Consider the following 26371-nt stretch of genomic DNA (forward strand, 5'->3'; position numbering starts at 1 on the left):
ATAGAAGGTGGTTTCCTAGATCTTACACTCAAAGCACGAGCATTGAAGAAAGAAAGTAAGAAATGGGAACTCCTCAAAATTAAACACTTTCATGCATCAAAGAACTTTGTCAAGGAAGTAAAAAGATAGCCTACACAATGGGAGACAATATTTGGAAACAATACATCAGATAAAGGTCTAGTATCCAGAATATATAAAGAGATTGTTCAACTCAACAACAAAAAGACAAACAGCCCATTTACAAAATGGGCAAAAGACATGAACAGACACTTCTCAGAAGAGGAAATACAAATGGCCAAAAGGTACATGAAAAGATGTTCAACTTCCCCAGCTATTAGGGAAATACAAATCAAAATCATAATGAGAGATCATCTCACATCCATTATCAATAAAACAGAAAACAAGTGCTGGAGAGGATGTGGAGAAAGAGGCACACTTATCCACTGTTGGTGGGAATGTAAAATGGTACAACCGCTGTGGAAGGCAGTTCGGTAGTTACTCAGGAAGCTAAGTATAGAATTACCATATGATCTGGCGATATCATTTCTAGGTATCTACTCAGAGGACATGAGGGCAAGGACATAAATGGACATTTGCACACCAATGCTTATAGCAGCATTATTTACAATTGTCAAGAGATGGAAACAACCAAAATGTTCATCAACAGACAAGTGGCTAAACAAGCTGTGGTATATACAAACGATGGAATATTATGCAGATGTAAGACAGAATAAAGTTATGAAGTATATAAAACATGAATGAACCTTGAGGACATTATGCTGAGTGAGATTAGCCAGAAACAAAGGGACAAATACTGTATGGTCTCACTGATATGAACTAACATTAGTGAATGAACTTGGAGAATTTCAGTTAAGAACAGAGACCATCAGGAGATAGAAATAGGGTAGATATTGGGTAATTGGAGCTGAAGGGATACAGATTGTATAACAAGAATGATTGTAAAAATTAATGGATACCACAATACTACCTAACTGTAATACCATAATGCTAGTACAGTGAATGAAGCTGAATGTGAGAATGATAGAAGGAGGAGACCTGGGGACACAAATGAAATCAGAAGGCAAGGTAGATGATAAAGACTGAGATGGTATAATCTAGGAATGCCTAGAATGTACAATGATAGTGACTAAATGTACAAATTTAAAAATGCTTTTGCATGAGGAAGAAGAAAGGAATGTCAGTATTGCAGGGTGTGCCTCTTTCTCCACATCCTCTCCAGCACGTAATTCATATTTTAAAACTTTAATTTATGTGTGAGACTAAAACAAAAAATGTTTTTTGGTACAAAATTTATATTTTGACTAGTAAAAAAAAAACCCAAACACATGGAGTCCAGAATGGGAATGAGGGCTTGTAATTCTGTATAACTTAATGTAATACACCAACGCAAAGCCCCTTGACTGAAGAAAAGAATATAGAACTATTAAACTTTACCACCAGGGAAACCCATGATACTGTCTCAAACATTACAAATACCAAGTCAATAGGCCAAGTCCTTGATCTTGAGACTTGCTCTTAAAAAGCTTATTTCTGTAATGGAGAAGTTAAGTCTACCTATAGTTATGCCTAAGAGTTACTTCCAGAAAACCTCTTTTTTTGCTCAGATGTGCTCTCTCTCTCTCTGTCTCTCTGTCTCTCTCTCTCTTTGAGGAAGATGGCTCTGTCAGTTCTTGTCTGTTGCTTAAAGTTCAGTGGAGGATGAAGCCCTGAAGCATCTCATTCCACCATCTCAATTGCACCCAAATCAGTCTTGACCTCAGAATAAACAGTGCCTAAAGCCAGTCTGAACTAGAGAGCTCTGAGAAATCACCAAATATGTGGCTCTCTCTTTATTTTTTAATTAAAAAATTTTTTTTGAACCTGCAGATTTTATTGAGATATATTCACATACTATATATTCCATCCAAAGTATACAATCAGTGTCTCACAGTATTATCACCTAGTTGTGCAATCATCATACTCAATTTTAGATCATTTTCATTGCTCCACAAAGAAAAATATCAGATCGACACACACACACACACACAAGAAAACCTGAAGCACCCCATATCCTTTATTCCCCCCATCCTATCATTTGATCCCTAGCATTGATGAAGTATACCCATTACTGTTGATGAAAGAATATTAAGGTATTACTGTTAACTATAGTCCATAGATTGCAATAGGCAATTTCCCCCCATATACCACTATATTATTTAATCTTTGTACAAGTGTCAGGTGTTTGCAGTAGTTCATGCAAGAACTTATTTATATTTATAATGTAAACAGGTAACATACATGACTCTAAACAGCTCCCTTCAACCAAATTCATCTATAATACAGTACTATTACTTATAATTCTAATACAGGCTACGTCTATCCATTCCCAAATATTTAAGTTTAACCTTGTTAACAATTTTGAACATATTAGGTAATGGCTCTCCCTTCTCTGTCTTCTGTCTATCTCTAGGCACCCTATTTTCTACATTTAAGACTCTGAGTTTGCATATTCTAGTTAATTCATGTTAGTGAAATCATACAATACCTATTCTTTTGTGTCTGACTTTTTTCATTCAGCACTATATCTTACAAGTTTCATCCATGTTGTTGCATGCTTCAGGACCTCATTCCTTCTTAGTCCTGCATAATACTCCATTGTATGTATTTACCACATCTTGTTTATCCCTCTGTTGATGGACACATGATTGTTTCCATCTTTTGCAAATTGTGAATAATGCTGCTGTGAACATTGGTGTGCAAATGTCTGTTCGTGTCCCTGTTTTCAGATATTCTGGGTCTATACTGAGTAATGGAATAGGCAGGCATGTCGCTCCTTTTAGAGAAGAGGAAAATTAGGCTTAAACAGAGAGCAAAACAGTTGTCTATGGGCACAGCTGGTGGTAGAGCATAAGCAAAAACTAAAACTGACTCTCTGTTCAGTACTCTCTCCGTGATAGTACATGAACTCGCAGCATCAACACAATGAGAGTTCAATTCAATACACTCCTAATAATGCCTCCTATGCCCACAGAACTGGGCTATACTTCTGTGAGGGGCACGCAAAAATGTGCACCTCTCAGCGAATGCCCTCATGGAGCTAACATCAGAGGTAAAAACTATTCATTTCTGAGGAGGAATGGGAAGTATCAGCTAATGTGCCTGAGAGTTTCTTTTTAGGGTGATGAAAATGTTCTGCAATTAAGTAGCAATGATGGTTATACTACCTCATGGAGATATTAAAATTCACCAAATTGTATACCTTAGAAGTGTGAATGTTATGATATCTAAAGTATATTTCAAGTTTTTTTAAAGACATGCATCTCAATTAATTAATAATGAACCAGAAGCTAGTGGCAAAAGATGACTTGTGATACTTAATGAAAATCAGGAAAGGCAGAACAGAAAGCACCAAATACTTCGTGGAAAAGCAAGAACTTGAAGAAAGATGGCACTTTAGTTGTTGGGAAAAACAGAAGCAAAGGCAGGAAAGTGGCAAGTATAATGGAGAATCTTTGAGGAGACGAATGGATTATGATAGAGGGTATCTTCACATCCTTTACGGGAAAAGGCACTGTGTTTGGGAATATATAACAGGCTTTTTTACTTAAGCATTTTTCAAATTCAGTTAAGATTAAATAACTCCAGAATAGTTTTAAGCATCAGGCTGGTTGTAATTTCTTCTAACAATTCAATCTTAAAAGTAAAAATGAGGAAATAAATTTTGTCTCATGATATTGCAGTCAGGAACTTCATGAGTACACCAACGCAAAACTCTTCACACATATATGAAGTTTTATGAATCGTGAAAAAAAGTTATAGGTGATAATCCAGGTACATGTTAACTGAGTTTAAATACACAAAGCAAAAACTGAAAGAAGGGATTGGTGATTAAAACATAAACTTACGCAATGTAAACATATAACACTGGTATTTTAGGACAAGACAGGCATTTTATGTGGCGTCAGTGGATTATTTCACCTACATAGTGGTTGCAAAGACCTGACTCTGCATGGAAGGATTCATGGAACTGTTAGAGCCAAAAAGAGTATTCAGAAAGATCTCTTGTTGTACCTACCAGACACTCATTCTCTCTTCTTCTATTTTCATTTGGAGAATAACTGCCGGCCTACGCTTGGCCCAGGTGATTCAGACTGACTCCAGGGGTGAGAACATGATTGAGGCTTGGCCATCTGTTTTATTCCCTATTTCTTGGTCACATGCCCCATGCCAGTCTTCAACATCCAATCCTGGGACTTTTGATAACCCCATTTAGAGGAGAAAAATCCTTTTGTACAAGAACTTCTAACTCTAAGAATGATGCTAGCCTGGAACTGCTAGGAATAATCCATAGAAACCATCCGTGGAGAGTGAGGCCAATACACAGTCAAGAGAGGGAGAATCAGATTCCTGGTGATTGGACTCAAGCTCCTGGATCCAAACATATAATTACCCTTGGATTGTTCAGATAAATGAACAAATACACTCCTTTCTGCTTAAGCTAGTCTCAGCTGGGTTTTTATCTCTTTCAGTAAAAAGTCATGACAAATGCAACATCCCAACAAACATTAGAATTTTACAGATGAGGAACTGAAGCCCAGAGTGGGGTAAGGACTTGCTCAAGGTACACAGCAGTGAGGTTCAGAATCTAGGCACAAACACAGACACCTTGGATCTTAGTCTAGCGCCTTCCCCCTAGCCTGTCATAAAGACTCATTTGGTGTGTCTCTAAAATTGGTTTCCATTGCCTCTGAAAGTTACACATTTGCTCTGAAAATTCTCAGCAAACATCCAATGTTTCCCATTGTCCTTAAAATAAAATCCAAAGTCCTTCCTATAGTCTTCACTGGCCTGATTGTTTGGGCCTGTATCTCTGACAACTTCATCTCATATAGTCCTCCCCTTCATCACCGTCCTACAACCAGGTTTTCTTTCAAGGCCTGACTCACATCCCTCACTTGTCCTACCACAGGCCTGTGCACATGCTCTTCCCTCTGGCTACAATGCTTGTCCTGTACTCTTTGTATAGCTGGCTCCTACTTACTGCCAGATCTCAGCTACAATGTTACCCCATCAGGGAGGCCTTCCACACCTCTATCAAAGCAGATCCCTCTCCCTAAAACTCTTTAACACAGAATTCAGTTTTTAAATTATAGCTATGCTATTGCTTTATTAATGTGTTTACATGTTTGCTGTTTGGCTCCTATAAGAACTTCATATGAGCAAAGATGACATCTATACAGACTTATTTTTTTTAATTTTTTTATTGTATAGTATAACACAAATGCAAAGCAAAGAAAAAAAACAGCAGTTTTCAAGCACTCTCTTTTCATCTTTTTTACCCCCAACACCAGAAATTTTCAAGTGCTTCCATCACCTCTTGGGAAACCATTACAACAACATTTTTGCCATTAAGACAACACTGATTTTCCAAAGCCATTTTCTAAACCTAAATTTGTTGGCAGGTCAGCTTCGCCCAAATCAATGCCTAGCAAAGAAGGCAGGTGGCTTAGTGCTCCATTTGCTGGTGGCGATAAGGCCTAAGTGATTGAATTGCCCTTTCAGATAATTTTCCCTGTTATTGTTTTGACATGGAACCACTATATCAGTTCTGACATTGGCACTACTTACTGCATAAAAGCAAGTGTCTTTGTTGCCAGCTTGAATAGGTGAATGTTATATTTTAGCTTAATTCAATTGTAAATCTCAAAAGCTAAGCCTTGAGATAAAGGTTTATTTAACTTCACATGTATTACAGACAATTGCTAAGTCAGTAATACAGTAACTATAAAGCTTGGTTACTTCTAGTTAGTTGGCAGATTTATCAACTCTTTAACTCATGCAGAAGTTGTTAGGATCTTTTTGGTCATAAGAGGCAAAAATAAAATTTTACTGAGTTACTTTACTGAAAAGCCCAGGAGTAAATCTGCACCTGAATTCAACATTTCAAGTGATGTCACCCTCAACTCTGTTCATTTACATGTTTCACACACCACTCCCACTAGCAGCAAGATGGCTGCCAGCAGTTCCAGGCTCACATGAGAATGGCTCTCAAAGTCTAAGCAAACATTTTCATGTCTCATTGGCTCTTACTAGGTCACATGTCCATACCTGAACTAATCACCATGTCTAGGAAAACACAATGCTCTTAACACCCAGGCACGATCCCTTGGCCATCCTTAAGGCTTACAGTAGAGTCAACTCTACTTGAAGTTTATGGCTAAAAAGAATTAGAAATAGATTTTTCCTGGAGGAAATCAGGGTGCTGTTACAAGAAGAAAAGCAATATAATTCTACTCTACACTCAGGTTACCAGGTCTCATAAATGTTCTGGCAATGGTGACAGCAAGCCTGAGTCTAACACAGAAAAAAGAGGTAAGTGACTGGAATTCAGAGGATTATATAACAGTTGCATTATCAATGCTTGACAAAAACAAAACACCTCCCATGTACACCACTTAACTCTTGCCAAGTAAGCTACATACCCTCTCTCTCTTTTTTTTTTTTTTTTGCATGGGCAAGTACTGGGACTCAAACCTGGGTCTCTGGAATGGCAGGCAAGAATTCTGCACTGAGCCACTGTCACACTGCCTTACACACTCACTCTTCAAACTCCATGATAAGAAACAGCCCACCAAGGGCTTGGACTGAGACACAAAGGGAATACCCCTAAAACCAGCATTTTGGAACTCAACTGTCCTCTCCTCTGGGAAGCACAAAAATGAAAAGAGGATGGTAGCACAACATTGGGAATTTAATTAACAGCAGTGAAGTGTATATCTGAAAGTGGTTAAAAGGAGAAATGGTACATTGTATTAAAAAATGAAAGAAGAACATAGAAGATAATATAGAAAGAAGAGAGAAGAAGAAGAGAAGTTAGAAAGAGGGTAATTTGTATAAGTTTTAAAAATTAAAAATATCTCTGGGTTATGGGAATATTAATGGATTTTCTTCTTTATTTTGTTTATCTATGTTTTCTACAATAATAAGGTATTATTTCACCAAATATGTTTTTAATAAATAAAAGAATTTATTCCAAATTATCCCTTATATGGCCAGAACATATGTATAATTTTCAACTATGATGTGGGAGTTTAAAGGGGTAATAAATAACATCTCTTTATTTCCCCAAAGTTCAGACCCATTTGAGAAATAATCACAGGGGCCAGGCCAAGGAAGAGTAAAATATTGGCTTTATTACCAGCAAACCTGATAATGGAAAGCCTACTAAGTTTGTGAGACAACTGGCTCATGAATATTTTCATCCCCTCTTTTAGATTGATCTAACTAGTCATAATTACAGATAATTCTGAAAAACATTAGGCCTTCCTTCATGAAGTTCTACCCTTATAATAGTTATGGAAGAAAAGAACAGAAGGCACACTTCCTGCTGGCAGAATACCACCCAAAGACAGAGAAGTGAGGAAACAGGTCATGCATGCTTAGATACTTCCCCCAAACTCACCAATCAGATCACTCAATGAACTGGGCAGGAGTGAGAGATGGCACGAGAAAGGAGCCAAGTGCACTCCAGTGGAGTTCACTTTACATGGAACAGGAAGCTTCCCCCACCCAACCCCCAAGCAAATGGTATGATCCATGGTTATAAGCTAACCACTATATATCAAGTACTATCCCTGTCAGTAGAATTAAGTTAAAGAAAAAATGTTATTCAAGATTTGGTTACCCATGCCTATCTCAGGCCTGGAAGTCAATAAGAAATTAAGAAGCCTTTCCTCTGAACCAGCCAACTAATTAGACCAGAAATCATGACGGGTAAACTTGTTTCAGTGGGAGCTTGCAAGGCCTGCATTATGATAATGATTTCATATTATTTACCATCTATAGGAGTTAAAAAATAACAACGTGAAAATGAATGCAATACTGGATTCTTTTCTCGTTTAAGATTTCCCCCCAGTCAGCCATTTTCTCAGAGGAAAGAATAGTGTTTGCTATAATACTTTCAGAGCTTTCTTCTCACTGGCCTATCTCATAAATAATGATGAAGCCTTGGCTACTTAGACTTTTGTTGCATCCAGCTGGTTTTATTTATGAACAACTTGGGCACCCAATCATTGCTTATATGTGAATGAAAGTTTAGTCTCAAGGAGGAGGCACCAGGTCAGTGGGAGAACATGGGACAGGCTATTATACACTGTGCCTGTCAATCCCACCTCTCAGAGCAAAGATTTATTCAGCTCACTGGAATTGGCATTTATTTTATTGCTGCTATCATAAAGAAGCATGGCAGTTTTGCTCCTTCTGGTCTATCATTGTTTGGAACTTTTTTCATTTGCATGCTTCCTTCATTCAGTTTCAAGGAAACACTGTAGGGATTGTGCATAGGTTTTCAATCATCACCTGGAACATGAAATAGCATCCTCACCAGTTATGACCCATTGAATGTCAAAAAGTTCAGATTTAAAAACCATCAAGAATAGTTTGTGCCTAAACAATGAAAACTTGATAAAATTAAGTTCAAAATAATTTAAAGATGGGGCAAATGAATCAAAGCAGCTAAAGTGTTCACCCATCTCTTGTAGATGCAACTCATAATAAGGAGGAAATGAACTAACTGATTGAAGAGCATAAGAAAATCTAGTTTGGAGAACTTCTGGGGAAGTGGCAGAGTAGGGAGCTCCAGGACTCAGTCCTTCCACCAAAAAAACTATTAGACAGGAAGGAACTGTCTGATATTTGAAATTCCAAGGCCAGAAGAACATTAGACAGCATCCAGGGAAGAATGAGAGGAAGAAGCTGATAAATTACAGTAAAGAACTGTAAATAGTTCTCTTGTTATCTGAGTGGCTATACTGATATCAGATAAAATAGACGTAAGTCAAAAATAGCTATGAGGAACAAGGATCGTGTTACACACTGACAAAAGGAACAATTCAACAGGAAGATGTAACAATTATAAATATTTATTTATGTAATAGTAGAGTCTCAAGCTATATGAAGCAAATACCGACAGATTTGAAGGGAGAAATTGATGGTGCTACATTAATAGTAACAGAATTAAACACACCACTCTCAGTAATGGATAGAACATCTAGTCAGTAGATCAATGAGGTAGTGCAGGACTTGAATGATACTCTAATCCAACTAGACTTAACAGACGTATAGACCACTGCATCCAACAGAAACAGAATACACATTCTTCTCGAGTGCACACAGATCGTTTGCAAGGATAGTCCAAATGTTGAGCCACAAAACAAAGTCTCAATAAATTCAAAAATGTTGATATCATACACTGTATACTGTCTGAGCACAATGGAATAAGCTAGAAATCAATAACAAAGAGAGAAAGAGCATTAAACAACATACTCTTAAATAATCAATGGATTAAAGAAGAAATCAGAAGCGAAATTAGGAAATATCTTGAGGTGGAAGAAAATGAAAATATACCATACCAAAATTTATGGGATGCATCGAAGGCAGTGCTGATAATTTATAACTCGAAGTGCTTACATTAAAAAAAAGAAGAAGAAAGAGTAAGAAAGACTTTACATCAGAGACCTTACCTCAAAACTGGAAGAAATAGAAAAAAAAGAGCAAACTAAACTCAAGGCAAGCAGAAGGAAGAAAATAACAAAGATTAGAATAGAGATAAAATGAAATAGAAAACAAACAAAATAAAATAGAGAATCAACAAAACCACAAGTTCTTTCTTTGAAAGGTTAACAAAATTGCCAATCCTTTAGCTTGACTAATAAGAAAAAGAGAAGTTATAAATAACGAAAATCAGAACTAAAAGGGGGGACATTACTACCAACCCACTGAAATAAAACAGACTATATGTGGATTCTATGAACAATCGTAGGCCAATGAATTAGACAAGCTAGATGAAATTCTTAGAAACAAACTGACTCAAGAAGACATAAAAGATCTCAACCAGCCAATGACTAGTAAAGAGATTGAATAGTAATCAAAACTTCCCAACAAAAAAACCTAGGACTAGATGTCTTCACAGGGGAATTCTATCAAATATTCCAAGAAGTCTTTACTACAATTCTGCTCAAATCTTCCAAAAACTGAAGAGGGAGGAACATACCTTAACTCATTTTACAAGGCCAACATCACCCTCAGAGCAAAGCCAGATTAAAAATACCACAAGAAAAGAAAACTAAGACCAATAGCTCTTATGAATACAGATGCAAAAATGCTCAACAAGATACTAGCAAACTGAATCCAACGGCATATTAAAAGAATCATTCACCATAATCAAATGGGGATTTATGCTTGGTATGCAAAGTTGGTTCAACATAAGAAAGTCAATTAACGTAATACTTCACATTAACGGAATTAAAGGTAAAAACCACATGATATTTCAATTGATGCAGAAAAGGAATTTGACAAAATACAGCACCCTTTCTTGATAAAAACACTTAGATCACTAGGAATAGAAGGAAACTTCTTCAACATGATCAAGGGCATATATGAAAAGCCCATAGCTATCATTCTACTTAATAGTGAGAGACTGAAAGCTTCCCTCTAAGATCAGTACAAAGAAGACAAGGACGCCCTGTGTCACCACTGTTGAATAACATTGCGCTGGAAGTCCTAGCTATAGCTAATTCCACAAAAATGAACAGATTATGGATAGAAGACATTAGCTTGTAGAGGGACTCTTCTATAGCCTCCTCCTCCCAAGTGTTTAAAGCTCATGACCTATTTAGTCATAATATTGCTTTACTCAACAGCCAGAAGGGTCATTAAAACACAAATCTGATCACATTCTTGCCCATGTTGAAAATCCTTCTCTGCCCTCATATTGCTTTTTGGATCAAGGAAAAACATTTTTTATAGTTTTTAAACATTTTATAGTTTATAAAGTTCTACATGATCTGCCCTCTGTCTATAACTCTTCCTAAAACACAAGGTTGTGGTGAAGATTACATTTGTTAATACATGTATTGCACATGGAAGCATCTCCCTCAGTAAGTGGTGATCACAATGCTCTCTTCAGCTCATCTAGCACCACTCCCCTTCTTGCTCTGAAAGCTCAAGCTACTCCAGCCTTTCTGCTCTTCCCATGCTCCGCAGACCCTCTTAGGCAGGCAAAGTTCTTATCCCCTCCTTCTAACCATTGTTTACCTGGATAATTCTAACATATCCTGAAGCTCTGCAGTCAGACATCACTTCCTCAGGGCAGCCTTCTCTGGCTCCAAATACTAGATTAGATTACATTCTTATGTGTTCTGACAAGCCTTTTAAAAATATAGTAGCTTTACTTAGCTATTATTCAATACCATACAATTCACTAATTTAAAATGTGCAATTCAATAGTTTTTAGTGTATTCACAGAATTATGATACCATTGGGCCACACTCATTTTAAAATATTTCTATTGCCTCCAAAGAAACACTGTACCCATTAGCAGTCACTCTTCATTTCTCCAAAACTCCTTAGCCCCAGGCAATCCCCAATTTACTTTCTATCTCTATGAATTTCCCTATTCTAAACATTCCATATGAATGGAATCATATAGTATATGGCCTTTCGTGACTGGCTTCTTTCACTTAACACAATGTGTTCAAGGTTCATGTATGTTGCAGCATTGAACACTAACTCATTCTTCTCTATTGGAGAATAATATTCTACTGCATGGATATACCACCTTTTATTTATCCATTCATCGGTTAGTGAACATTTGGGTTGTTTTCATAGGACTTTGAATATAACAAAAACTCTAGTTTATTAATTATTTCTTTAATGTCATTTCTTGCCCTGGGCAATAAGCTTCTTGAAGGCAGGTATTGTATCTGCCATCAACAAATAGTTGAATGGGAGAATAAGTGAATGTATTAATAAATGAATGAACTATATGGGATTGAATAAATGGGAACAACCAGAGAGGGGTGATTTCTTTCTCAGTGTAGGGATCCTCCTCTCAATTCATCCAGGGATCGCTCTAATTGCCACATTCCATTTCAACTATGGACATAACACGTGCCAGGGGCTACATCAGCTTAGCCAAAAACTGGACAATTTGCTTTTGCTACAATTAGAAGCCTCATTAAAGGAGAGCAGAATTGTGAGGTTCATATATTTTACCTTTCCAATGCTAAAATCAAGCATTCCTGACCACAGGTACCAGCAAGGAAACAGGCATAAAAACCACCCATTCTACCTCTTACACAGCACATGTGGTCCCTGACAACCCAACCTGCACTCAGAAAATGGATGAAGCATTTTAAATGACACCTTGGTGGAACCACACTTGGTGGAAGTGCAAAGCTTTACAAGCGGGCCCAGGAATGTTCAGCTCTCTTTTTTTCTCTGGGGTCAAAGGTAAGTGTGACCAACTTTGGAGAAGCACCACTTTCTGCTGTGCTGAAAGATGTATGAAAAGCAAAACCTTTACCAGCAGAGAGGAGAAAACAGACAGTCCTGAGCAGTCCCTGCTGGGGGAAGCAATTTGGATGAATGAGAGTTGCCTGCTACACACCGTTTTAAGACAGTGATGCTTCACTATCATTTTTATTTGCTGAAGTTCCAACACTTCTTACTCATAATACAGACCACACACAATGTGCTGTGGAGTGGGGCCTGAAAATAGCCTTAGTGACACCTAACAGGTTTTGAGTGCTTCCTAAGTGCCAGGCACAGCACTCAGCATTGTGTACACCTCATCTTGCTAAATGCTCACCATGGTGCTATGACGTAGATTTTATAATTATTTTTTTCCATATCATAAATGAGGAAACTGAGACTTGGGTTATGAACTTTAAAGTTTGCAACTGGTAGTGGTAGTGCTGAGACCCAATCCAGATAATTTCCATGTTCTTAACCGCTATAAAGAATATTTTTACCAGAACACCTGGGTTCTAGCACTACTACAGATCCTAACAAACTGTATGATGATGAAAAACTCATTTAATTGTGCCTCCACCATTTCATTGGTAAACAGAAGAGTTACTCCCATTCTGTCTTCCAGGGGTGTGAAGGTCAGTCTAAGATAGAATGCATTTGAGAATGCTATAAAAAGGGTGCAAACACAAAAGAAATCCAAAGGAATATTATCATATATAAACTCTTCACTACTTGATAATTTGGGAACTTTCCAGGGGACCAAAAAAATCAGTATTCATATGCAAGAGCCATGTGATTTATTAGTTTGGTAGGGGATTTTCTTGCAGTTAAACTTAGTGGAAAGAGGTAGTACTGCTGGTTGTAACATGGTTCTGGTTATGTCATCTTTGCCAATCCTTTTCTATCAATTTTATTGCCCTTAGTCAGAGCAGTAATTGTGCAATTGTATTTTCTGGTCCATTGAAGTTTAAGGATACTGTCAAGCCATGACAAGAGGAGTCAAGTACCAGGTTTATTGAATATATAATTTATCTATGTGTCCTGCATCCATTTAAAATCAGAAAAAGCAAATAGAGCTGTTTGCAAAGGTTGGTTAGGCTGGATCATTAACTCAGGTACAAATAATCTTTCAAGAAGAAATAAAAAAGCCTTTCTCAGAATCTCATACACAGGCATATGGGCACAGAGCTGAGTTAAACATTTCTTTGTCTAAGAAAGGATGATACTTACCATTCACAAATTATTTGGTCTTGTCTGATTGAAAGAAAAAGAAAACGTATTCACATTTTAATGGGATGTCAGAATGTCAACCCTTCTATTATCTCTCCTTGTTTCCCTTTAGGTTTAAAGGAACAACTTTTTTCTGGTTCATTTCTAGTCCCACATATGCACAGTTCTACATAAAACAAGCATTTGTTAAATCCTTAATAATTGACCAAGTTGAGTGAATAACTTTCCAGAAAAGAACAACAGTCTCTATTCTTCTATTTCATTGAATCCAGTAACCATTCACTGAATATATTATGTCTCAAAGAGTCGGTTTGAGACTCTGGTACATCTTTACACCAAGACAGTAGCACTCCAGCAATCTGTCACAGGAGTTGGTGTTCCCTTAAGCAATATAGGTGGGAAGGACCTACATTTTGGAGAGATGAAGGCACTAAAGATAACCAAAAACAATCAGGGAACAAGCAAGCCAAGTTATAAAACATTCTGTCAAGGGAAGAGTTATATGGTCAGCAACAGCCACCTCCTTATCTTGAGATTAACAGAAAACTGGTTTATTTACTAACAGGAATGAGGCCCACTCCACTGTCTGGGTGCAAATGAATAAATCTGTTGCATTTAGACTAGAAGTTAGCCTTGATTGACTAATACATCCAATTCTAGAAGGTGAAAACCTATATATATTTCCCTAGTATATAGCTCAGAAGCCCTAAGAAAGACTTCTTAAGCAACACATTAATGCCACAGACCCCTCTCTGATTGGTGCTGAGTTGAGTTGAGCCATTCCACATCCTTACCCATCCTCTGTTAGGAACTAGTGAACACATTTGTAACCCAGCTAACTCGATGACCAGAGAGTGAAGTTAAAAACACCCAGACCATATGTGGACCAAATCTTCAATCTCACCTTGTTATGTTCTAGTCACCTGAACTAGAGAGTCACACTGTATTTAGGAATGTCCTATGAACCTAGATACCACCCTAAACATAGGATCTTCTGCAATTGCAAAGGGAAGGTAATGCATGCAGACAATCCAGGAAATCCATCCAAAGATAATTAATTCTGACTTGAATTACTGGAGCTAGATATTAGCATTACCAAGTTCTCCTACCATCAGCTGAAATTCACTTTACAAGATACCTGCCTGATACCTATCAATGACTTCACATTGCTAATACCCAGATTTTTAGCACAATTTTCAAAGAACCCCATAATATCAACTTTGCCCACCTCTCCAGCATCATCTCTTTTCACTCCCTCTTCCCTTTTCTTTCCCTTCCTCTCACCCCACATCCATCCCATGACAACGCCAGACATTTTTATCTCTCCCAAACTTCAATTAGCTCTTCCCATTGCATATTTCACAACCCCCAATTCTACCTTATTTGCCAGCTCCTATTCAGGTTCTAGTCTCAGCTTAGATATTCCTTCTTGAGGTGGCCTTCTCCAAACCCCCTTCCACTCCCCACTAAATGCTATCACAACACCTTGTCCTCTTCCTTTCATAATAGCCAGCATACATTTGTCAATTTCATCACACGAGTCCAGGCCATAACCTTAAAGTGGCCAGGAAGCTCTTTTGGTGTTGTTTTTCTTTGTTTTCTGTACCTAGCATAATGTCTGACACAGCCTAGACCCTACATTTATATTGCATTTATTTATCTGATACTTAATTTATATGCTTAGGTCAGTTGTGTCCCAAATTGGCCTTTCTTTCAGGCAAGAGTGGATAGGAAGATTGTATCTCCATTCACAAAAAACAGTACAGATTTACATTACTACAGTTACATGAGCCTCTTGCATCTGTTTAATCCCCCAAAATCCATTTTGAAACTCATTTATTGACAACTGGCTATGTGGTGCCTACCTTATCACATCTTTTTTTCCTCCCTGAGTTCATGCATGCGTAGGTAATGAAATCCTTCATTACATCCCTGTGAACATCGCACCCCAACATTTAGGATGCAAGTGCTTAATCAAAAGTTGTGTTAATTATACTGCCTGTAGAGTACAGGGGCACCTAACCAGATGGAAAGCCTGACCGTCACCTGAGAGTAATCCTCCTGTGATTTTACATTAACTTGAGAGCCCACAGCAAACCTGAGTGCATCACCTGTGTCTGGCACAAGATAAATTGAAGGCCACCCACCACGCTCCCAGGAAACATCGTTATTCCAGTCATTATTCCAAACAGCAAATACTGTTGCTCAGCATGGCATGAATGTCCTCGTGTTACCAGTTATCTTTTTTCCTCCCTAAATTGCCTGATTCAAATTAGCCATGTCCAGTGCAACTGAAAAGAAATCACAGAAAACAATCCTGCACATCAGTATTTCTTGAACACAGGGACAAGCCCTACTTTTGGGTTACGATCAGTTGTGAGAGGTGCCACAAATATTGTGGTTAAGAACATGGTCTTGGAGGGCACAACAACCAGGCTCGGATCACAACTCTTCCACTTGCAGTGGAACACTTACACAAGTCCCCTCCTTTCCCAGAGTCTGTTTTCCTATTGATAAAATGATGCTGACAATAGTTAACATTTACAGCGCTGTGGTTAGAATTAAATAAGGTAATCTATTTTCTCCAAGCCAGGAACATAGAAAAGATGAATATAATAATTGTCCCTACCTCCTGGGGCTATTGTAATGGTTAAATGACCTACTCTTTTGAAAATGCCTGGCATAGGGCCCAACACATATTAAACATTCAACAGATAAAATCTATCATTACAATTAGCTAAAACTGGTTAAACTTTAAAAGTCTATGAATGATTACTTTTTTTAATAGAGTGAATTAAAGCAATCGCTATCACAATGTCATCCTTGCTTATCTGCCTTCTATTATACTTTCTTCAGAGGGAAAGAATGGAGTGGAGTGCCCGATTGGAATGCAACCATCCTGTAAAGCTTGGGTGGGTTGACTCATGAGAAGAGTACACCACAAGTGTGTCATCAAGATAAGAAGTTGTGAGTCTGTGATTCAATGCCATTGGTCACAACATAAATCCACTCTCTTGGGACCTAAAGAGATACCTAGCTCAATCCATCATACCAGACTCTTAATAATCCTGCCCTAAAATTCTGAAGAAAGAAAAAAGAAAATGAGAGTTGACCATAACGCAGATTTCCTGTAAGCCAAAGCATACAGAAAAAATGCAAGGCACAGAAGCCAAACCCATGGTGCTCATTCTGCATCCTTACCTTTCAGCAGTAAGCAGCAATCAGCAGTCTGCAGGCTCATCCCAAATCTCTCCACCTATATGAATCCCTTTATCTTTCTGAATTTCCCTCACTGGTGCAGTTCATAATTATCTGCCCCTTCTCTGGGAACTACATATTCATTGATAGCATTGCTTGTATAGTTTTTAATTCAGGGCTGAGCTAATAGTTTCATTGTTCTCAATTAACTCAATTATTGATAACCCATTGTGATCACATCCTAGCATTTTATTATTTAACTACTTCATTTTTCCCTCAAGAAGAATATATGCTTCCTGTGGGCCTGCAACAGATACGACATTTTAGAAACAAAAAGAACCTTGGAGACCATTAAATCCAACCCCTCTATTACTGATGTCAGATGGAGGCCTGGAGAATTTAAATGATTTGTTCAAGTTCAGACACAGATCCAGGTTCTGTATTTACAGAGCTAAGACTAGAGACATAATTTTTGATCCACCATCCCAGTATTTCTCAACAATCCTTATTGTCTCTAATCCTAAAGTAAGTGACTATGACAAAGAAATAAACAGGAGAGGTACTAAATGTAAAATACACAGCACACGCACACACTATTCCCCTGAGAGTCCATTGGTTATTATTGTACAGGATGAAGAGTATTAGGGTCTGATTTGGAAATTTGTGGTCAATAAAATAGAGATACAGAGCAGAGTCAGGGAACCCCTAGAAAACATACAGATACATCCACATCAACTATTCATTATTACCAGCGAACAGCTCTACCTTTGGCTGGTTCAATTTGGTCAACCCCCGATCTCATGGCGCTGAAAAGGGAGTGTGAAATAGCTTGCTTCTTGGTGTGTACTGTTTTTGTTTTTGTTTTTTAGGTTATTCTCAAGCTTAGGGAAGCTTATGTTGCTCTTTGTGGCAGTGAAGTTTACTTCTAGCCGTCAGACTCCAGTAACTTGAATGTTTTAAACATCGGCAAGCATTAGAAAGAGGCCGATGACTTTCTCCTCTTCATGCATCTTCAGTTACTATCTGCTGACAGAGCATATACCCATGAAAAAAGAGCCATAAAATTCAGCTCTAATTTTGCAGGAGCTACTAAAATATATCTTTTGGGGCAGTACAGAACCTAGTCTTAATGATGTTTACATAACACCATAAATAGTAAAATCTGACTTTTCTATAGCACTTTGAGAAAGCATAATACTTTATATTCAATTTTATTAGCTATTCCTTATGGGCTTCTATTACATTATAATAAGGTACACCAGGCAAACTTTACAAACCGCCTAATCATATCTTCCTTATTCAATTGCAACCTAACCATAACATGTCATATTCATTTCCTTGATTCCCTAGTAATTGAGTCAGATTCTCCCTGGATGGATGAGCTACTCCCTGCATGCAAACAGTCATTGAAGATTCATTAAATTCTTTAAGTCACTGGGGTACCACTTTGAATACTTTGAAGTATTATAGCAAATGAGTAATAAGGAAGATTTTTTTCTACCACACCAGGAGCCAGCAACTTAGAGAAAAGTAGTGAATTTCTTATATTGTCTGTAACAGTTTGGCTTCTGCATATTAAAAATAAGAAGACTCAAGCTGCAGAAGGAGAAAGAAAATCCCATTACCCTGACATCAGCCCCACTGATGTACGTTTCCATCCATTTGGAACTGCTTCCCTAATCACCATCAATGTCGTCAACATCATCATCATCATCATCATCATCAACACCATCTTCATTATCATCATTTCTTTCAATAACATTTAGTAAGTGCTGCAATATGCCAGGCATTGTGTTAGTCCTTTGCATGCATTATCTTATTTATCCTCACCCTACGCCATCCTTGAGCTAGGTATTTTTCCCATGACATAAATAAGGAAAACGAGGTTTAGAGATGTTGACTAACTATCCAGAATTCAATCCCAGGTCTACCTAAATCAAGAGCCTGAGTTCTTAGCTGTCAGTCTGTTCACAATCTCTCTCTACCCAGCAACTCTGTGCTGCCCTAAGCTCTCCTCTGCAGCATACTTCCCACCAGTCTTCCCTGAAAAGGATGCGATCTGCCAAAAGCCATGCCTTTCCTTCCCCATGAAGAAAACTCTATTTCCTCTGCAATCTATTCAGTCTAACTGCTTTTGTCTAAAATCATACCAAATACATTATGATTAATAGACCTTTAATCCAATCAAATATTTACACTCATATTAATACGTAGGGAATTATTATCCTAAATTAATCTTTTATAAGATTTTAAGTAGTGCAAAAAGATGGCATAAAAAATATCAAGGAATGGGGGGGTGCAAGAGCAGTTCAGTGGAAGAATTCTTGCCTGCCATGTGGGAGACCCAGGTTCTACTCCTGGTCTATGCACATCCCAATAAATAAACAAACAAAAATTCAACAAATGGTACTGTAATAACAAGATACTCATATAGAAAAATAATGAAATGTGACCCCACCATACAGCATACCAAAACAAATCAAGGAATGAAAAAATTGGAATACGGGCTTTATATCGATGTTAAATTTTCAGAATTTGATAACTGCATTTAAGGTGGTTGCATCAGTGAATATCCTTGTTCTTAGGAAATGTACTTGGAAATATTTTGTGTTTGAGGAACATAAAGATTACAACCTACTCTCAAGTATTTAAAAAATTCATAGAAGATAGATAGATAGATGATAGGATAGATAGAATGATAAAGCAAATATGGCAAAATGTTAAAACTGGAGGATCTTGGTATCACTGGAGAGAGGTATGTTGGAGTTTTCTCTATGGGTTTTGATTATTTTGCAACTATGTGTGAAATTATTCCAAAATAGAAAGTTTAAGAGGCAATGTCTGCAGACTGCTTGTGATGCCTTACATTCTGGCTTAATGCTATTCAATAATAAAATTGTTTTCCTTTCTCCTCTATATTTGTAGAGAGGTTTTGTGGGTTGGGGCAAAATTTTGCCTTTCATTATATTCCCCCAATAATTTGGTGAGGATGGGATTTGTCTGGCAGTCTTTGAACTGAGTGGGCCAGCTGAAGGTCAGCGGCCACATAACAGTCGGGTAAGAGAACTTGAATTATTATAAGTCTCCCTTTTAGCTCTGCATGCTTTTGAAATGCACAGCCAGATAAACTATTCTTCAAATTCAAGATTTTACTATTGAATAAGTATGGGTAATATGGGCTCTAAAACCCCATTAGTATTGCCATCTGGTTGGAAAATAAGGGAAGCTAGGAATGTTGTCTGGAGACCTTTCTATTAAAGGGTTAATATCACTGTTATATTTGGAATGAGTATCTGAGAATCCAGTCTTGCAGTTACCTGAGGAGGGTTCCTTTGATTCAGATATTAACATACTTGCTGAGGCTCTTATGCTTCATCCCAAACAAATAAAGTATTGCTTTTATGGGATGAACATTCATTTTTTAAAATTTATTTGAATAGCCAGAAGGAAAGAGTAAGAAAAAAAATGGAAGGGGAAATGTGAGAATTTAAGGCAGTCTCTCCTTTATAGAACCCTCCTCCTTTCTCTGTTGTCCCTGCTCCCTCTGTTTCCCTTGCCTCTCTGTATCCCTCTCTTCCTCAAGCTGATTCCTAGGAAGAGAGAGAGGTAATGACCTTTCAGACAGATGGCTTCCCCTGATTAGTGGATTGCCCTGCAAAGAGGAATGAGGGCACAGCTTCTTAAACTGAAAAGTAATTATCTGCTCTGATTGAGGACACACGTTTGTGTTACTTGCAATCCAGTCCTGAATCCACTTCATGTCTGTGATGGTCAAGTTCATGTGTCAGCTTGGTCAGGTGGTGGTGTCTGGTTGTCTGGTCAGGCAAGCACTAGCCTGTCTGTGGTTGTGAGGACATTTCACGAACTTAAATCATGAACATGCTGGCTGCATCCACAGCTGATTGCATTTGCAACCAGCAAGGGGAGTGTCTTTTCCAATGACTGTTATGTGGCAGCTGACCTTAATCTAGTCACTGGAAGGATTTTAAAGAGGATCCAGAAGAGATAATCACTCTTCCTGCTCCAGCCAGTCAGCCTCTCCTGAGAGTTCGTTGAGGACCTTCATTGGAGCTGCCAGATCATGGCCTACCATACAGACATTGGACTCTTACATCCCCATGGTTGTGTGAGACACCTTCATAAATTTTATATTTACAGATATCTCCCAATGATTCTGTTTCTCTAGAGAACACTAACTAACACAATGTCTCAGTCAGATTCTACTTCTAAAAGTCCTTTTTTCATCTGTATACCACAAAGCAGGCATGAAAAAGAGACATAGTCAGGGAATAATTACGAATTTGTATGAAAGACTACATCCCAGATGAAGGTAAAAGAATGAAGAATAGCAGCTTAGTAAAAGACAAACAGGTGTAAAGCTGATAAATACCCACATGGAGAAGGAGACCAAAGTGTCTTCTAAATCTACCTTCTTCCTGTCAATGCCAGGAAAACTAGCCCTTCCTATTTGGGTTGCCACCTCAGGCCCCTGGGCAGCAAGAGAAACATTAGGACAACCCCTGTCTTATCACCCTCTATCACTCTTTTCCTTTGTTCCAAGAAGATGCAAAGGAATTTGTAGAAATATTCTGCAGCATGTTTTCAGCCCCATGTATGGAAATGTGCACTGGCTACTGTGGGGAATTCTAAAATTGGCACAATTTACTCATTTAATGAAACAAGCTCACTGGGGAGCAGAGGATGACATAAGCCAGAGAAAGGTATCATGGCCGACTATTTACCACCCCACACAACTATGGAAAAACTAAGGGCTCTAGAGCCCCAATTGAGAAGAGCTGCTGACAGCAGTATTTGAAACTTTTATGCCAAGGTGAGCTGGAAGAGGTTGCAGGGTGTATACCCAGAAGACGGGTGTCATAGTTAGGGTCACGTGTCAACTTGGCCAAGTGGTGATACCTGTTTGTCTGGTTGGGCAAGTGCTGGCCTGTCTGTTGCAATGAGGATATTTCATAAGATTAAATCATGATCATGTCAGCTACATCCACAGCTTATGACATTTGTAATCAGCCAAAAGGGAGTGTCTTCTGCAATGAGTAATGCTTAATCTGATCACTGGAAGCCTTTTAAGGAGGATTCAGAAGAGACAGGCTCTTCCCGTTTCAGCTGGTGAGCCTCTCCTGTGGAGTTCATCCAGACCCTCCATCGGAATCATCGGCTTCACAGCCTGCCCTGCAGATTTTGGACTCTGCGTTCCCACGGTCACGTGAGACACTTTTATAAATTTTATATTTGTGAGTGTTCCCTGTTGATTCTGTTTCTCTAGAGAACCCTAACTAATACAATGGGTGAGTCCCAGACTGAGTTTTGCTAGATGATTGTTAGGACTTCCTCAAAATTACTAGCATGGACCCAGGGTCAGATAAAAATTACACTTTAGTCTTAAACTTTATATTGACTTTCTTGCTGACTACCAACCATTATTTAGGGAAAAGGTGGTAGGCTGGCAAGGAGACATTTTTACTCAAATCTTATCAGCAGCTACTTAGTTTGGGGAAATTTTAAAGAATGACGAAGTAAAAAAGAAGAAATCAAATACTACTATGTTAGAACTCTTTACTAAAGGGAATTATCCCTATCCTGATCAATTTATGACGAGAGCAAAAGAAGAAGGAAAAACTGTACATTATTATTGCAAGAACACATGACATAAAAGGGATTATTGAATCTCCAGGGCATTCAGAAACAAGAACACAGGGATTGGGAAAGTCCAAAAAAGCTATGAAGTAGGGGGTGTGAGGGTAGTTCAGTGGTAGAATTCTTGCCTGTCTTGCGGCAGATCCAGGTTCGATTCCTGGTCTGTGCACTTTCCAAAAAACAAACAAACAAACAAAAAATTCAACAAATGGTGCTGCATTAATGGGATATGCACATGGAAAAATAATGAAATGTAACCCTGCTCTACAGCATACAAAAAAAAATTTTAAATAAAAGTTAAGGCGTTAAATTGACAGATTTAATGAATCTCAGTGATAGGAACTGGTGAGTAAAACGTGTTACTTATGATGCTGGTGCTACTTCTTCTTCATTTTCCTTGGGAATTTCTTATTTTGCTTTTCATATGTTAATATTTCAGTTTAGCCCTATTTCTTATCCTATGTGTTCTTTTTCTTTGTGGTTCCCATATAGGTAGGTCCTCTGACTGAGGAATATGTTTTCTTATTTTTCTCCTAATTCTCCTGTTAACCTATTGGGGAGAAACCTGCTATGCAACTTAAAGTCTACTATATTCTGTACTCTAGACGGTAGGTCTGTGGAGTTCTTTGGGAAATTAAAGCATCTGGTTTGGTTACTATGTGCCTTCTGAAAAAAAGGGGATGTTGGTAGAGATTGGAGTCTCACACCATATTGGAAAAGCACCTAGAGTAGAATCAAAACACTGTGTCTTTTGGAACCCTAGAGAATAAGAATACTGCTCTAAATAAAGATATGGGACCAGTAAAAATAGTTTGCCAAAAGGATTAGCCATGGCCATGTATAAAACAATATCATTTGTTAAGAGCTCAATTAAGTAAAATCAGTGACAAAATAATTAGAAAAACAGAGGATAATGAAAATGGAACACAACTCCATTTTCCAGTAGAAAGGCAGTAAATTTGAGTTTTAAAAAATGATCTAACACTATATAGATTTGTACAGAGTTAAGATGTCAAATTTAAGCCCCATTATAATCACAAATAAAGTATGTGAAACATATATACATAAGGAAATGAGAAAAGACTAAAAATAATACACTGCAAGACAAAAAAACCCACAGATAAAAATGAAAATACACAGTAACAGAAAGAATTGGGGGACAAAAAAGGCATAAGATTTAGAAAGATTATATAGCAGAATAGCAGAATAAAAATCCTACATTATCAGTAGTAAAATGTAAATGGATTAAGCTCCCCAGTCAAAAGGCAGAGATTGGTTGAGTGAATAAAAAAGCATGACACAACTATATGCAGTTCACAAGAGACTCACCTTAAATTTGAAGACACAAGTAGGTTAAAAGTGAATGAATTGCAAAATGTACCATGCAAATAGTAACCAAAGGAAAGCTGAGATAGGTATACTAATACCAGATAAAATAAGGTTTAGGTAAAAAAAAAAAACTGTAATGAGAGACAAAGAAGATCACTATTACTGATTAAGGGGTTAATTCATCAGGAAGGCATAACACTTAAGGGTAAGTGTCTCTGAATAGCCAAAACCATCTTGAAAAAGAATGGAGTTGGAGAACTCACACTTCCTGATTTTACAACTTCTTAAAAAACTATAGCAATCAAACAGCGTGGTAATGGCATAAGGATAAACACATACCAATGAATCAAATTGAGAGTTCAGAAATAAATCTTCACATCCATGGTTAATTGATTTTAACAAGAGTGCCAAGTCCACTCAATGGGGAAAGAAAAGTCTCTTCAACAAATGTGGTGGGAAAACTGGATATCCACATGCAAAAGAATGAAAGTGGAACTCTACCTTACACCATATACAGACATCAACTCAAGATAGATCAAAGACCAAAATGTAAGAACCAAGATTGTAAAACTGCTAGAATAAAATATAGGGAAGCATGTTCAGGATCTTCTGTTGGCAACCATTTCTTAGACTATACACCAAAAGTATAAAGCAACAAAAGTACAAATAGACAAATGGGATTTCATCAAGATTAAAACATTTTGTGCATCAAAGAACATCATGAAGGCAAAAATACAACCTAGATAATGGGAGAAAATATATGGAAACCACATATCCAAAAAGGGTTTAATATCCAGAATATATAAAGAAATCCTACAACTGAGAAACAAAAGTCCAAACAACTCAATTTAAAAAATAGGCAAAAGACTTGAATAAATCTTTCGCCAAAAAAAAAATATACAAATGGCTAAGAAGCCAAATGAAAAGATGCTCAGTATTGTTAGGTATTAGGGAAACACAAATCAAAACCATGAGATACTATCTCACATCCAGTAGAATGGCTTCTATTCAAAACCAGAAAATAACAAGAGTTAAAAAGGATATGGAAAAAGAGAAACACTCATTCACTTGGTGGGAATATAAAATGGGTAACCATTGTGGAAATCAGTTTAGCAGTTCCTCAGAAAGTTAAGTATAAAATTACCATTTGACCCAGCAATTCCACTTCTAGGTATATAGTCAAAACTATTGAAAGCAGGGTTGTGAACCTGCTTTTATACCACACCTATGTTCATAGTGGCATTATTCACAATTACCAGAAGTCAGATATAACCCAGTTGCATATCAACAGGTGAATGAATAAACAAAGTATGGTATAGACACACAATGGAATATTCTTCAGCTATAAAAAGGAATGATGCTACGAAAAATGCGACAACATGGATGAACTTCGATGACAGCATGTTAAGTGAAATAAGCCAGACATAAAAGGATAAATATTGTATAATATGAAATAATTAGAATAAGGAAATTCATAGTGTCAGAAACTAGAATACAGAATACCAGGGACCAGGGTGAGGGTAGGGAATGGGATATTAGTGCTTAATTAGTACAGAGTTTCTGTTGGGGGGAATGGAAAACTTTTGGTAGTGAATGGTAGTGATGGTAGCACAAAATTGTGAATGTAATTAATAGCACTGAATATATATGTAAATGTGGTTAAAAGGGGAAATTTTTAATAATTGTCATTAGAATAAAATTTTAAAAACCCATATGACTATATAACAATTAACCCTAATGTAAACCATGGACTATAGCTATTTGTATAATTATAATAATATTTTTTCATCATTTGTAAGAAAAGTATCACACTAATGCAGTGTTACTAGTAGGGAAAATTGCAGGGAGACGGTGGTATATGCGAACTTTGTTTCTTCTGCATTACTTTTCTGTAAATCTACAATGTCCCTAATAAAAATAAAATTTTCTTAAGGAAAAACAATCAGGGAGTGAGGATTTATGTGTATTAAAAAGGAACTGATATAGTAAGTGACCCTGTGGCAACAAGTCCTACTTCAGGCTTCCCCTTTTCCCAGACTTGAACTCTTGTATCCTGTCAAAAATAATAAAAATAATTCCTTCCCATCCTCCCTGGGCTCACAAAAGGAGCCAGGTTTAAAAAAGAAATGGAGTTTTGTAATGACTGTTTTATGCTGACTGTTTAAAATCTATGTATGTGTGTTTCAGGGTATACCTTTTATTTTTAAGATAATAGTCCTTTTGCCTTGATTATAATTGCAATATATGATTGTTGGAAAATACAGAAAATAATAAAATAAATATCATCCATTATATTGATACCAGTTTATTACCATGTCAACTGTTTGTTGTATTTTCCTCCAGAGAGAGGAATAGAAAGAGTAAGTGAGCTATGGATGGCAGTGAAAACACAAAATTGGTATCCCTACACATGCAGTTTAGGATTCTGTCTCTGTGCCTAGCATTATATCACAAATATTTCCCTTGTCCTTTCAAAATCTGAAAATCATAAATTTTCAGTGGTTGCATAATCGTATGTGTTGCATGCTTTCCTACTGATGAACATTTAGGTTGATATCCATTTTTTATTGTTATAAACCACTTAAATTTTTATCCACCCCTCTGATTACTCCCTTAGAAATATTCCTAGATATTAAATTAACCCATC

General features: G+C 37.3%; 1 protein-coding gene across 2 annotated transcripts in view; it reads right to left on the reverse strand.

Moving 5' to 3' along the window:
• The window catches only part of PRELID2 (PRELI domain containing 2), a 242249-nt gene that overhangs the window by 3360 nt on the left and 212518 nt on the right, over positions 1-26371 (reverse strand). The gene's annotated exons all lie outside the window — the stretch shown is intronic.

Source organism: Tamandua tetradactyla, chromosome 20 (assembly GCF_023851605.1).
Source record: "Tamandua tetradactyla isolate mTamTet1 chromosome 20, mTamTet1.pri, whole genome shotgun sequence".
In the NCBI taxonomy this organism is placed as follows: domain Eukaryota; kingdom Metazoa; phylum Chordata; class Mammalia; order Pilosa; family Myrmecophagidae; genus Tamandua; species Tamandua tetradactyla.